Consider the following 15,875-nt stretch of genomic DNA (forward strand, 5'->3'; position numbering starts at 1 on the left):
ATGCCTCATCTTCACATACTAATATTGAAATGTGTTCCTTTGGGGAGTGGGGTCATGGTGTGTTCCTATTTCTTGTTTCTTGAATTTCTGCATTTGTTTGTAGGCATGTGTGTAGTTGACTTTTGTTTTTATCTTCTGATAGCTTTTATCTTTGAGTTATGCCTCTGTAGCTTAGTTGTTATCATAGGAAAAATCATTCACCAGGACAAAGTGGGGTTTATCTCTGTTAGGCAAGGATGGTTCAACATTTGCAAATTAATCAAGGTGACAAATCACATTAACAAGATGAAGAACAAAAATCATAATGTTATCTCAATAGATGCAGAGAAAGCATTTAATAAAATATAACATACTTTCATGATGAAAACCTTAAGCAGTTGGTATAGAAGGAGCTTTCCTCAAAACAATCAAGAGAATTTATGACAAACCCATGGCTAGCATCCTATTGAATATGGAAAAGCTGCAAGCATTCCCCCTAATATCCAGAACCAGACTAGGGTGCCCACTCTCACCAATACTATTTAATATAGTCCTAGAAGTTTTAGCTAGAACCATTAGGAATAAAAAGAAAATAAGTTGGGGCCGGCGCCATGGTTCACTTGGTTAATCCTCCGCCTGTGGTGCCGGCATCCCATACGGGTGCTGGGTTCTAGTCCTCGCTGCACCTCTTCCAGTCCAGCTCTCTGCTGTGGCCAGGAAGGGCAGTGGAGGATGGCCTAAGTGCTTGGGCCCCTGCACCCACTTTGGAGACCAGGAAGAAGTACCTGGCTCCTGGCTTTGGATCAGCTTAGTGCCGGCCATAGCGGCCATTTGGGGAGTGAACCAATGGAAAGAAGACCTTTCTCCTTGTCTCTCTATCTCACTGTCTATAACTCTACCTAACAAATAAATTAAAAAAAGAAATCAAAGTGATACGAATTGGAAAGGAGGAAATCAAAAGATCCCTGTTTGCAGATGTCATGATTCTACATATAGGTGACCCAAAAGACTCCAGTGAGAGACTATTGAAATTCATAGAAGAATCTTGTAAAGTGGCAGAATATAAAATCAGTACAGAAGAATAAATAGCCTTTGTATACACAGACAACATAATGGCTGAGAAAGAAATTTTAAGATCAGTCAAATTCACAACAGCTCCAAAAATAATTAAATACTTAAGAATAAATTTCACCAAGGATATCAAATATCTCTATGATGAAAATAAAAAAACATTAAAGAAAGAAATATAAGACATTAAGATACGGAAAATTCATCCATGTTCATGGATCACAAGAATCAACATCATCAAAATGTTCATACTACCAAAAGAAATTTAGAGATTCAATGTGATTCCAACCAAAATACCAATGACATTCTTTGCAGATCTTGAAAAAATGATGCTAAAATTCATATGGAAACACAAGAGACTCTGAATAGTTAAAGCAGTCATATCCAACAAAAACAAAGCTAGAGGCATCACAATACCTGATTTCAAGACATACTACAGAGCAGTTAGAATCAAAATGGCCTGGTACTGGCAAAATACAGATTTGTAGATCAATGGAGAAGAATAGAGACTTCAGAAATCAATCCATGCATCTAAAACCAATTTATGTTTGATGAAGGAGCTAAAATCAATCCCTAGAGCAAGGACAGTCTCTTTAACATATGGTGCTGTGAAACTGGATCTCCACATGCAGAATTATGAAACTAGACCCTAAATTACACCTTACACAAAATCCACACAAAATGGATCAGAAAACATCGAAGTATTAGAGAACATTGGGGAAACTGTGCAAGATGTTGGTATAGGCAAAGACTTTTTAGAAAAGACCCCAGAAGCACAGGCAATCAAAGCCAAAGTTGACAAACGGGAATACATCAAACTTAAAAGCTTCTGTACTTCAAAAGAAACACTCAGCAAAGTGAGGAGGCAACCAACAGAATGGGAGAAAATATTTGCAAACTACGCAACTGATAAAGGGTAAACACCCAAAACCTATAAAGAGCTCAAGAAATTCAACAATTAAACAAACAATCTAGTTAAGAAATGGACAAAAGCCTTGAACAGGGATTTTTCAAGAGAGGAAATTCAAATGGCCAACAGGCACTGGAGAAAATGTTCAGGATCATTAGTCATCAGGGAAATGCAAATCAAAACCACAATAGGGTTTCACCTCCCTCCAATTAGAATGGCTCTCACAGAAATCAGCAAACAACAAATGGTGGTGAGGATGTGGAGATAAAGGTGACATGGTGCACTCTTGGGAATGCAAACTTGGGTAGCCACTGTGGAAGACAGTATGGAGATACCTCCTGAATATAGACCTACCATATGATCCAGTCATTCCATTCCTGAGAATTTATCCAACCAAAATAAATCAGCACATGAAACAGTTATCTGTACCCCAATGTTCACTGCAGCACAATTCACAATAGCAAGATAGCAAGATAGGGAATCAACTAAGAGGTCCATCAACTATTTACTTAATAAAGAAATTATGGTACATATACACTACGGAGTATTACTCAACTGAAAAAAAATGAAATTTCATATTTTGAAAAAGATGGATTCAACTTGAAGCCATTATACTTAGTGAAATAATCCAGTCCCCAAAGATAGATATATATTTTCCCTGATCCAAGGTAACTAATAGAGCAACTGAAATGCAATGTATTAGAATGAAATAGACATTTTGAGATTTCGTGATTATTTATAGCCCTTGTCTCTTCTGTTGAGGAGTGGTTTGTTTTTTTCTTTTTTTTTTGTTTGTTTTTTCTTTATACTATTTGTTGACTATGTGATCATTAAATATACTGAAATTAGATCTTTGTAAAAATAAGAGTGGTAATGTGAGAAGGATTTAGGGAAGGGTTGCCACATGACTGGGAGGAAAGGTTGCCTTATGACTGCGAGGGAGCATGTTCCTAAATCTATATATGAAATATATTAAACCTGTATAAATTAAGTAAAATTAATAAAAATAATTAATTAATTAAACAATAGGCATTCAGACAGGAATTATTCCCAAGAATAAATATATCCTTCTTCCTGTTTATCAAGCAATGCTCACTGTTGTGCATTGTATTGAAAAACAGTCTCTCTGTATTCAGAAGCCCATACTTCATAGTTTTCCAAAGATTTTGCCAATGGAAATCTCTCTTTCCCATGTCATCAATACTTGGGCTTCTATTCCATAATACATGAGTGCATTTATTTTTTCTTTAAAACACCACCTTAAACCACATTTCTTCACAGCAAATGACTATTTCTTCGTCCTTTTCACAGCATAGCATAATTCCCGAAAGTTGTTTAGACTTGCTTTTGCATGTCTTCATTTCTAATTCTCTTCTCAAAACATTCAGAATCTCACTGAAACTACCTCTTCGTCCAAACTACCATTAACAAAATCCTCAGAATTCTCACAAGGACAAATCCAAAAAAGATATCCATCACACAGTGAATACCCCTTAGAGAAGGCTTAGTCACAGTTTCTCCTACCTCTCAGCCTTTACCTTCACAAGTCTTCTTATCTGGTCCTAACTCTTCTATGTTCACAAAGTTGGTGCAATTGATACTCACCTCTGTATCTTCTCTAGCCATGATCTTGTATACATACCTATTAGGACCATATATTTCTCCTGTTCTCCAAACTGATGCATGCAGCTGCTTGAGCAACGTTCTAAGCGAAAGCTAGAAAGTCTCTTCTCCAATTACTATCCTCTTCCTCGGTTTTATGGCACTCATAATGTGTGAAATTTATTTCATTAATGCAGCACAAATCTAGTCAATCCCTTCCATATTAATGCATGTTCTAAGGAAACAGTGATACTTCTGCTTCATTCACTGCTGCATTGCTACTTTCTAGAATAATGTAGCATGTCAACAAATGTACAAATTTTTGTTGAAATAGAAGATAGATAATCTTTGGTAAGCTCTTTGTTACTTAAAAGAGTATTTACTTATTTAATTTTGTTAAATACTAGGAATACAGTGGTTCCTCAGTATCATCGAGGATTAGTTGCAGGATACCAAAATCTATGGATGTAACTAAAGTCTCTTGGGTAAAATACATAATATTTGCATATATCTCGTGCATAGCCTCTTGTAAACTTTATATTCCCCATAGAGTACCTGTAAAACTTAATGCAATGTAAATGTTATACAAAAAGTTTTTGTATTGTATTGATTAGGGAAAAAAGGCAAAAAAGTCTATATAAATTCAGTACAGATGTAATTTTCCCATTTTTTTTATTTGACAGAGTTACAGACAGTAAGAGAGAGACAGAGAGAAAGGTTTTCCTTCCATTGGTTCACTCCCCAAATGGCCGCTACGGCTGGCACACTGCGCCGAACCAAAGCCAGGAGCCAGATGCTTCTTCCTGGTCTTCCATGTGGGTACAGGGGCTCAAGCACTTGGGCCATCCTCCACTGCCTTCCCGGGTCACAGCAGAGATCTGGACTGGAAGAGGAGCAACCAGGACTAGAAGCGAGTGCCCATATGGGATGCCGGCGCCGCAGACAGAGGATTAACCCATGGTGCCGGCCCCCAATATTTTTAATTAGTGTTTGGCTTCACCTGAGGATATGGAGGTTCATTTCAATTTTTATGACTATTTGAGTGAAGACACAATTGTCTTGTCAGAGTAGCTACCTAATGTGTATAGCATGTCTGTTATGCAAGATGAATAAATTCCAGAGATTGGCTATGTCACATAGGGTCTGAAGTTACCATCCTGGCATTGTGTACATAAAATTTTAAGAAGGGGTAGTTCATGTCAAGTATTGCAATAGCAAAATATTTTTAAAATGCATACAACTTTGACAGGTAATGGATATGTTTATTGCCTTGATTGTGATGATGATATTACAGGTGTATGCATGTATCCAAGCCCACCACATGGATGTATATTAAGCCTGTGAAATTATTTTTGTGTGTACAATTGGACATCAATAAAGTGATTTCTGAAAAACAAATAGATAAGAGGTATGCTTTGCCAAATTATTTATTTAGAAAATGAAATATATATATATATTTTTTTTGACAGTCAGAGTGGATAGTGAGAGAGAGAGACAGAGAGAAAGGTCTTCCTTTTTGCCATTGGTTCACCCTCCAATGGCCGCCGCGGCCGGCGCATCTTGCTGATCTGAAGCCAGGAGCCAGGTGCTTCTCCTGGTCTCCCATGCGGGTGCAGGGCCCAAGGACCTGGGCCATCCTCCACTGCCTTCCTGGGCCATAGCAGAGAGCTGGCCTGGAAGAGGGGCAACCGGGATAGAATCCGGTGCCCCAACCGGGACTAGAACCCGGTGTGCTGGCGCCTCAAGGCGGAGGATTAGCCTGTTAAGCCATGGCGCCGGCCGAAAATGAAATATTTCTATGTGCTTGGTTACATGTAGAGTATCACAAAAGGCATTGTAACTCTTTTTTTTTTTTCAATTTATTTGACAGATAGAAAGTGAGAGAGAGAGACAGAGAGAAAGGTCCTCCTTCTGTTGGTTCACCCCCCAAATGGCTGCTACAGCTGGCGCTCTGCGCTGATCCGAAGCCAGGAACAGGTGCTTCCTCCTGGTCTCCCATGCGGGTGCAGGGGCCCAAGCACCTGGGCCATCCCCCTCTGCCTTCTCTGGCCATAGCAGAGAGCTGCACTGGAAGACAAGAAACCAGGCGCCCATATGGGACACCGGCACCAGAGGTGGAGGATTAACCAAGTGAGCCACGGCGCTGGCCCCAATGTTGTAACTCTTAAGATATAACTTAAAAGCACATATTTCAAAGCTTTTCATAAATCTGACCCTTTCTGCTCCAGAAATTATATGCCCATAAAATTCAAAAATGTAGTAACTGCTTTTCAGCTACTTATTATAGTTAGAATAATTTAATTTTCTCATAAATTGTTTCACTGACAGAAAATAGTTTGAGAATTAATGATTATATATAATAATATGTGATTATAATCTATATAGTTACAGTTATAATTTTATTTAATAATTTTGAAATATAAAGTTATATTGGTATCAATAATCATTATTTTATATAATCATTCTTACTTGGTCATATACATGTGTATGTGTGTAATTCATTTATAAGTTTAAACACATGAAATCTTTGGACTAAATCACACAGATAGGAAATTCCAGTGACAAAGATTATAACCAATGGAAAATAAATACACTGCCTTCTTTGGTTAGGAATTATTGGGAAAATTCTTTGTTTTACTTGATTTTTTTTAATCAACTATAGAATTCTTTCTGTATAACAATTTCTCCAGTAACACATGGATCTTTTTAACTGTTTGATGAATTCATATTCTTTTCCTTTTTTTTTATACTAAATGTCAAATATAGTTTGCAAAACTGCCAAAAATGTTCACTTATTTTCCTTTATCTGGAGAATGGTAGTATCTTTAGCATAAGTAATTCTGAGTCTAAACTGGTTGTTTACATACCTTATACATTTATTTTTCTTCATGAATTTTTAGCATATATTTCAGGGAAAATTTACAACTCAGCCACACAGTGCATTTTATATCTTGATATAATTTAGATCTTTTATTAAAATTTGGAGTGTATGTTGTTATTTTATTGTAGTGATAAAACTTCATTAATTGTGATCAGATAACCCCACGAATAAGTATGCAAGAGAAACAAGCTTATGAAGCCAGGACATTAAATAATTTAAAAGAAGAAAATCAAAATTCATAGAAAGGAAATATATGTGTGAAAGAACTGAAGTACCTCCAATTTTTTTAAGTAAACTATCAGACAAGTTAAAGCAATGGAATAAATTAAAGTTCAATAAATAAAGATAAATTTATTAAATAGTTATTAAATATATTCAATAAATAATATAAATTGGATCAGGAAAGGACTAAAGAAGTCTTGTCCTATGAATTTCTCATATAACAGAGTTGGAGGTCCTGGTCAAGAAGTGACTGTTGGCTTCCAATCCTGTGGTCTTTCCTAATTCATTTGTGCTTTCTTCTAGGAAATAAAACACACACATTTACATGAACATTATAGGAAAAAAACAATGAATAAACTATTTCACTGGCTAAATTCCATAATTTTTTTTGACAGGCAGAGATAGGGGGAGAGAGAGAGAGAGAGAGAGAGAGAGAGAGAGAGAGAGAGGAAGGTCTTCTTTTTCCGCTGGTTCACCCGCCAAATGGCTGCAATGGCCGGTGCACAGAGCCGATCCAAAGCCAGGAGCCAGGTGCTTCCTCCTGGTCTCCCACACAGGTGCAGGGGCTCAAGCACTTGGGCCATCCTCCACTGCACTCCCAGGCCACAGCAGAGAGCTGGACTGGAAGAGGAGCAACTGGGACAGAATCCAGCGCCCCAACCGGGACTAGAACCTAGGGTACCAGTGCCGCAGGCAGAGGATTAGCCGAGTGAGCTGCGGCACTGGCCAAATTCCATAATTTTAAAAGATTTATTTATTTATTTGATAAGCATAATTAAAAGGAGACAGAGAGGTAAGAGAAAGAGAGATCTTCTTTCGGCTGGTTCGTTCCCCAAATGGCTACAATAGGTGGAGCTAGCTGAGTCGATCCGATGCCAGGAGCCAGGAGCTGCCTCAGGGTTCCCCACCTGCGTGTAGGGACCCAAGAACTTGGGCCATCTTCTATTGCCTTCACAGGCCATCATCATGGAACTGGACAGGAAGTAGAGCAGCTGGACTCGAACTGGTACCCATATGGGATGCTGGGGTTGCAGGTAGAAGCTTAACCTACTATGAACAGTGCCAGCCTTGAATTCCATAATTTTAAAAATTTACAGAAAAAAAAAAAAAACTATGCATGCTTTTGTATGTGATAGTGATTCTTTGATATTAGGGTTGTTGTCTCAATCAGTTTGATATGCCATGATGAAATACCATAAACAAAGTGGTTTAAAAACAGCAGAAACTCACTGGTTACAATTCTGTAGGCTGGGATGGTCAAGACCAAGGTGCTGGCAGAGTGGGTGCTTGGTGAGGGCCAGTTTCTTGGTTCACCAATGGCAGCCTCATGACTGTGCCCTCACAATGAAAAAGACTAACAGGCTAACTGGAATTAATCTTACGTGAGCATTGATCCCATTCATGAAGGTACCACTCCTATGATCTAATCAACCCACAGAACCCGTACTTCATAATGTGATCACATTTGTTATCTGGTTTCCACACATTCTTCGAGTTTCCAAACATTCTATACTGACTGACTATAGCAGCAGTCATATATAGTCCATAAAATGAAAGAGGTGATTGTGTGCCAATACTACCTTATGAACATTAAACTTTGAGTTTTATCTAATTTTAACATGATGAAAATTATGTGGTTTTTGTGAGTAAAAATATTTTTAAATTCTCAATTTGTGGTCTGTATAGAAACAAGTGTTAGTGTGAGTCTGGCATGCATACTATGGATTTCAGACTCCTCTTCAAAAATTCCAACTCCCCAGCACACCCCATCAAAAGGTGATTTTGCGTTTGCTGCATGGTTAAGCAGATATTTCATTTAAACAGATATAGATTACTTCTGAAGACATTTAGAAGTATAACTTGTAGTTGAGTTAGGACTATAATTAATTAATTCCAGTAGTTTTGTATTGCATTCCTCATTGAGTTTTGTATTTAACATGTTAGTGACCCTCTTTGTTTCAGACAGATTAGCATGACTAATTGTATCTAATTTCTTTCTAGATTACAGACTTTCTGCAGTTTGTAAGAAGTTTTTATCAGGTCCAGCAGCATTTCAGTGTTTAGTAGAAAGTTTTACTTATTACCACTTAAAATGTAGCCTTCAGACTAGTTCCGTGTTGACGAATGTCTTATTGAAAATGCAGACATTCTACTTCCAAATCAGGCAAGCTTAATCAGAATCTACATTTTAACAAGGAATTCCTATGTGCATTTAATTTGAGAAGGTCTGTTCTAGCATACAATGAACACTTGCACATTAATGGTAAATGTTTTACTAAGATAATTTCTTTATGTGCTGTGAAAATATTTACCTTACATTGTGCTACATTAATAAGACCAAAGTATCAAAACCTGTAGTAGTAGGTTACAGCATTGGTAATAATATCCAATCCTTGTGGCCATTTTGGGGACAAAATGATGTATTTCATCCAACTAATTATTGTTATGGAAATTCATGGAAACAATGTTACCCTGGGATTTTAAATAGCCCAAGATCAGTAAAAATTTTGAGAGAAACTTTGCTGGATTACCATGTAGTTGACTTCTTGTGACACTATCTGAATACATATTACAAAGTAACTCTGGGGATCATGAGAACTGTGGTTCACAATCCTGGACATTAATAAGTGAATGTTCTTTCTTAGAAAATATATTACTTGGCCGGCGCCATGGCTTAACAGGCTAATCCTCTGCCTTGCGGCGCCGGCACACCGGGTTCTAGTCCCGGTTGGGGCACCGGATTCTATCCCGGTTGCCCCTCTTCCAGGCCAGCTCTCTGCTATGGCCCAGGAAGGCAGTGGAGGATGGCCCAGGTCCTTGGGCCCTGCACCCGCATGGGAGACCAGGAGAAGCACCTGGCTCCTGGTTTCAGATCAGCATGATGCGCCGGCCGCGGCGGCCATTGGAGGGTGAACCAATGGCAAAAAGGAAGACCTTTCTCTCTGTCTCTCTCTCTCACTATCCACTCTGCCTGTCAAAAAAAAAAAAAAAAAAAAGAAAAGAAAAGAAAATATATTACTAATAACAAGACTAACAGATTTGAATGTAAATCTAAATGTTTAATGTTGCTTTTAGATTATCTGTTGAATATGTATAAAATATTTCTGGCGATTCCATTCATTATGTATTTAAAAAATTAAGCATTTTATTATTCAATTGGATAAATGTACTCAGACACAGAAGAAACAATGGTATTTTCTTGGGATTCCCTAGTCTTACTCTGCACCTTCCCTTGCCTTCTCTGAGCACTCTGCCCTCAATATCTCTGCAGAACTTCCCACACTGCAAGTTCTCTCAAGTTATTTACAGAGACCGTAAAGTGAAAGTGTTATGGAAGAGGTAGTATGCTGTAAACTAATCCAATGAAAATGTGAACTATTTGATAAGTGATTAAAGAATGTTGTTTGTGTATGAGCAAATGATATTTCCCCAGTTCTCCCAGTGGAAGAGGCTGCCTATAGGCTCTTGTGGATACCGAGTTTAAAGATTAAAATAAAGCATGCTCAATGTGCCTTCCATCACAAATTTACATGTGTAAGACTTGATTGAGTTCTTCATCTGTAAACCACAATTATGGTTTATATTCCCCAAAATGCATGCATGGTTATGTTCTTTGCAGGAAAAATATCTCAAGATATCTAAAGATCCCCTCCATTGACCCTGATTGATGAATATGATCTTTATTTTTAAAAAAGCCAATAAATGGAAAAAGACCATCACTGGGAAATATGCTGAGGGAAAAATATGGTTTTCATCAAGATACTCTCTTCAAAAGACAACTTAAGAGAAATAGATGAATAGAAAGGCAAAACAGTCATAAACAACATAGGTGAAATGCACTCTAGAAATACAATCATTTAATAAAAAAGAGCAGTTTAATATAATTGTTTATAAATTGTTTTTGAGATAAGTATTATTCAGTTAATATGGAATGGCAAAAATGTTAGTAATGGATCCAGAACACTGGCTGATATTCAAATGTTTGAGGTTAACCCAATACATGTACTTGGTTGTAATTCATATTAGTCACATATCATATAATTGTTAATACCTTGGACTAATCTGTAGGTTATTTTTGAGGAAATTTTGTTGATAAATTTGTTTTCATGTTGCTTACAGAAGGCATACTTTCTAATGCACGTTTTTAATCAGTAAGATTAACTTACAAATTTCATGCATTTGCCAATTTTAAAAGTAAATTTTGTTGGAAAATAGTCTGTGATGATAAATGAAATAATCCTCTATTTAGTGTATTAGAGAATTCTATATTCAGGGTATTACAGAGGTGATTTGAAAATCAGTCTAGTAAGTGACACTATAATGGATTATTTTCTGCTGACAATAGCTTTTTTTTTTTTTTTTTTTTTTTGACAGGCAGAGTGGACAGTGAGAGAGAGAGACAGAGAGAAAGGTCTTCCTTTTGCCGTTGGTTCACCCTCCAATGGCCCCCACTGCTGGCATGCTGCGGCCGGCGCACCACGTTGATCCGAAGGCAGGAGCCAGGTGCTTTTCCTGGTTTCCCATGGGGTGCAGAGCCCAAGCACTTGGGCCATCCTCCACTGCACTCCTGGGCCACAGCAGAGAGCTGGACTGGAAGGGGGGCAACCGGGACAGAATCCGGTGCCCTGACCGGGACTAGAACCCAGTGTGCTGGCACCGCAAGGTGGAGGATTAGCCTATTGAGCTGCGGCGCTGGCTAATTCAGTTTCTATTGTGTGTTTTCATTTACCAAATATTTAAATATCTAAAATATTCACTGCATAGCATCTGTTCTTTTGAGTACATTATTCAATATTACTGTATCTGGTCTTGTCTAGTTAGTGTTCAGCCCAGGTAGTAAGTGTAGCTAGAGTAATAAGAAAGGAATATAGTCCAACCCCTTGATATCCATGCATTGTTCAGTTTAGCAAAGGTTTGTATTTTTACAGGAGAAACATATATATTTGCTGTCTGTCTCTTTGTACATTACAACTTAGATATGTAAATAAATATACATCTTGTAGTTTTATAACTAACTTTAATATAATTTTATTTGATGTTGCAGTCTTTTTTTTTTTTTTTTTTTTGGACAGGCAAAGTGGACAGTGAGAGAGAGAGAGAGAGAGAGAGAGAGAGAAAGCTCTTCCTTTTGCCGTTGGTTCACCCTCAAATGGCCGCCGCGGCAGGCATGCTGCAGCCGGCGCACCGCGCTGATCCGATGGCAGGAGCCAGGTGCTTATCCTGGTCTCCCATGGGGTGCAGGGCCCAAGCACTTGGGTCATCCTCCACTACACTCCCGGGCCACAGCAGAGAGCTGGCCTGGAAGAGGGGCAACCGGGACAGAATCCGGTGCCCTGACCGGGACTAGAACCCGGTGTGCCAGCGCTGCAAGGCGGAGGATTAGCCTGTTGAGCCATGGCACCGGCAATGTTGCAGTCTTGTTAGCAAAAACAAACAAACAAACAAACACAAAAAAACAGTAAGGAAACTTTCATATGGGGAAACAAACTTTTTTTAAAAATTTTTATGTATAATTGACAAATACAAATAGTGTATATTCAAGGTGTTAGTAGTGTTTGGTGTAGCATTGGGATGCCTGAATCCCACATCAGAGTGCTTGAGTTTGATAACCAACACCTCTGTTCCTGATTCCAGCTTTCTGATCGTGTATATCTTTGAAGGCAATTGATGATCCAAGCAATTGGATCCTTGACACCCAAATGGAGACCAGATTAGAGTTCCAGGCTCCTGTTTTCTCCCCAGCCCAGTCCCAGTGCTTCAGGTATTTGAGGGGTGAAATGGCAGATAGAAAATATAGTTCCTCTCTCTCTCTCTCTCTCTCTCTCTCTCTCTCTACCTCTCCCTCTCTCTCTCTCTCGCCCCTCCATCTGTCTTTAAACAAATTCAAAATATTTAATTGCATATACTCAAGGTGTACTATATGATTTTTAGATACATCTATATATTGTGGTGATTTTCGTAATTGAACTAATTAATTTAACATCACCTCACATAGTTACTTTTTTCATCTTATAACTGTAAGTTTATACCCTTTGACCAACATCTCATTTCTTTTACTACTCAATACCTGGTAATAACACTTTTACTGTCTGTTGCTATTCGTCTGACTATTTAAACTGCTTCAAATTTAAGCAGTAGATTAATAATCTCAGATTTGTACTCTTTCTATTTTTACAAAAATATGACATAGTAATTACACAAAATCTCTTGCAAGTAGGTGTTCTTATCAATATTATTTTTAAGACAAAGTGTCATTTGGCAGTTTGATGAAATTAGTGGATGCATTCTTGGGATAATATTGCTCATATTCATAAAACAAAATAAAAAAGATTATAAACTAAAATCAGTATTCTGAAATATAGCTCTCAAATAATTAAAAACTGGTACAGTAACATATAATTGTTTATCAATGAAATAAATAGCAGGAATTCTAGCAAAAACTATACTTATTACTCTAACTTTGAAGTAGTGATGACTTTAAAGATAATTTGGGAAATATGCAGCAATGTTAATGAAAAATTAAAGTACATAGTTAGAAAGCCACATGTCTAACTATAATACTGTACTTTATTGTTTACAAATTGATGGGAATGCTCCATTTTCATTTCATATTCAAGCTTAAAGATCTCCTAATACCTTCAACATGAGACCCTTCACGTAATGGCTGATCACCATGATTTAGCTCTCATTCCCGTGATTTTTTTTGATGGCTATATTTCACATTGACTGGCCCGAAAATACGGTAGATGAAGCTATTAGTCTGGTTTCCTTGTTCACCTTTGTTCCCTAGCAGCAAGTCTGCTTGGAAATAGCCATTAATATCTGCCACTGAGTTTGTTTTGCCTTCTTTTGTCATCTACTGATGAATGCATTGACAGCAAAGTCGCGTTCACTTGTGACGATGTCTGAATTGTCCACCCCATACTCAATGACTTGTTCCCACCTTGCCTTTTATAGAGCTACATGTCCAAGCTAAGCTTCTAAATCTTACTGTCCTTTGATTCTTGTTCCAACAAACTCTGCATTTCTTGTCTACGATAGACACTTACCACTGCAGTGACAACATTTGGAAAACTCCTAAGCAGATGGTTAGCTTGTCTTTGCATTCTGCAATCTCAAAAAATGGTAAAGTTGGGTTTCTTCCACTCTTTGCATCGTCCATGGAGAGGCCTAAGTCTTTTTACATTTGTCTTCTTTTTTTTTAATTTATTTTTAATTTTTTTTCTAAAGAAACCTTTTATTTAATAGGTACAAATGTTGTAAGTACAACTTTAGTGATTCTTCTCACCATACTCACCCTCCAAACCCCACTTCCAACCCACATCCTCCTCCTTCTCCCATTCCCAATCCCATTCTCCATTAAGATTGCTTTTCAAATAACTTTATACACAGAAGACGAACTCTATACTAAACATGTCAACAATTTGAACACACACACACACCCAAAAACTATTTGAGAACAAATTTTACAGTTAATTTTGTGTTCTAATATTTTTTAAAATATTTTTATTTATTTACTGGAGAGGTAGAGTTACAGGCAGTGAGAGGGAGAGACAGAGAGAAAGGTCTTTCTTCCATTGGTTCACTGCCCAAATGGCCACAATGGTCGGAGTTATGCTGATCTGAAGCCAGGGGCCACATGCTTCCTCCCAGTCTCCCATGCCGGTGCAGGTGCCCAAGGACCTGGGCCATCTTCTACTGCTTTTCCAGGCCACAGCAGAGAGCTAGATTGGAAGAGGAGCAGCCGGGACTAGAACCGGCGCCCATATGGTATGCCGGCACTGTAGGCAGAGAATCAACCTAGTGTGCCACAGGGCCGGCCCCCGTCTTCTAATCTTGTCACATCACCTCTTACTACTCAATGCCTCAAGACCATCACTGGTGGTAGTCTTCTGGGTCCAAATGGAATATGGCAATGATAAAGTATCTGTTAAAAATCAGTTCCTTCCTTCTTAGAATTATCTGAACTGGAAAGGGCAGAATTCCTACTTTCTCTTCTTTGACAGTTACATCATATACTATATTCTCCCTGCCCTATGATTTAATACGACATTATTATACGATAGATTTTTCAAGACCTGTCCTGAGTATGCAAAAATCCATTACTATTCAAAAATTTCTCTTTTTCCTTCTCTTACTAAACCAAATTTTCAAAAGGGTGTTCTCATTATGGATGCAACAGGATATTGGCTGTGTGATGTTAGGTGCTATGTAATCTCTCTATAATGGTAAATGTCATTGATTACATTTAAAGAAGCCAAAAATGGCAGAATTTTGAAGAAAGGAAAGAAAAACATAACAGAAAATGTAAATGCCTATTCACAGCATATTAGATCACTCTGAAAGTTAAACCGAAACTAAGATTTCAGGAAAGCAATTACGTTTTCAGGACTTTGATTTTCAGTTGCTTAGTTTATAATAAAAGTTGAACTTCTGGAATTGAAGCAGATGGAAGTCTGTTTGAAGACTCTTCTTATTCTACCATCCCACAGTCATTTGTGCAGATTCTGATGGGTTTGCAGAGCTGTAAGAAGCAACATATATTATGATGTAAATGCCATCATTATGACATATGCTTAAACTTCTGCTGAGAAATAAATAAAATATCTTGAAATGCCTGCTGTTTATCCCAGCTGTTTATTTCTCACAGCCCATAAATGGAAAAGTCACACAGTTTAGCATTTATATGCTAGAGAGGCATTTAGAAATATTTAAAATTCTTTCAGAGAGTACTTTCACTTTGTTCTCTATTAGAACTAACATAATTTCAACAAGAGGGACAGGGCATTAATGAAGAATAAATAAAATATGTTTTTTTCCTAGCAAAGTGAAGACACGATCAAGGATTTTTTTTTCTCTCATATTTCCGAATAGTTTAATAAATAAGGTGGAAGATATGCTGGAAGCAAGCATGGGTCACCTAATCCATACAACTGTCTGGGTTTCTAGTGAAGATACATTTACCACAGGAAACCTACTCATGTGTATACACTGGGTTGCTTCTGATGATCCTGGCTTATGCCGACATTAATATTCCCAAATCAGGAGGTGTCAAGAAAGGTATATTTCCCCTATGAGAAAATAGTCCAATATCTTATGAAACCAAAAGCAAACTATTTACCATTTCCTACAGTTATAAACTAAAATATATTTATGTAAAAGTATTTTAATAATTACTGTTTATTTTTTCATAAATGTGCTACATATATATAA

Source organism: Lepus europaeus, chromosome 15, assembly GCF_033115175.1.
Source record: "Lepus europaeus isolate LE1 chromosome 15, mLepTim1.pri, whole genome shotgun sequence".
In the NCBI taxonomy this organism is placed as follows: Eukaryota; Metazoa; Chordata; class Mammalia; order Lagomorpha; family Leporidae; genus Lepus; species Lepus europaeus.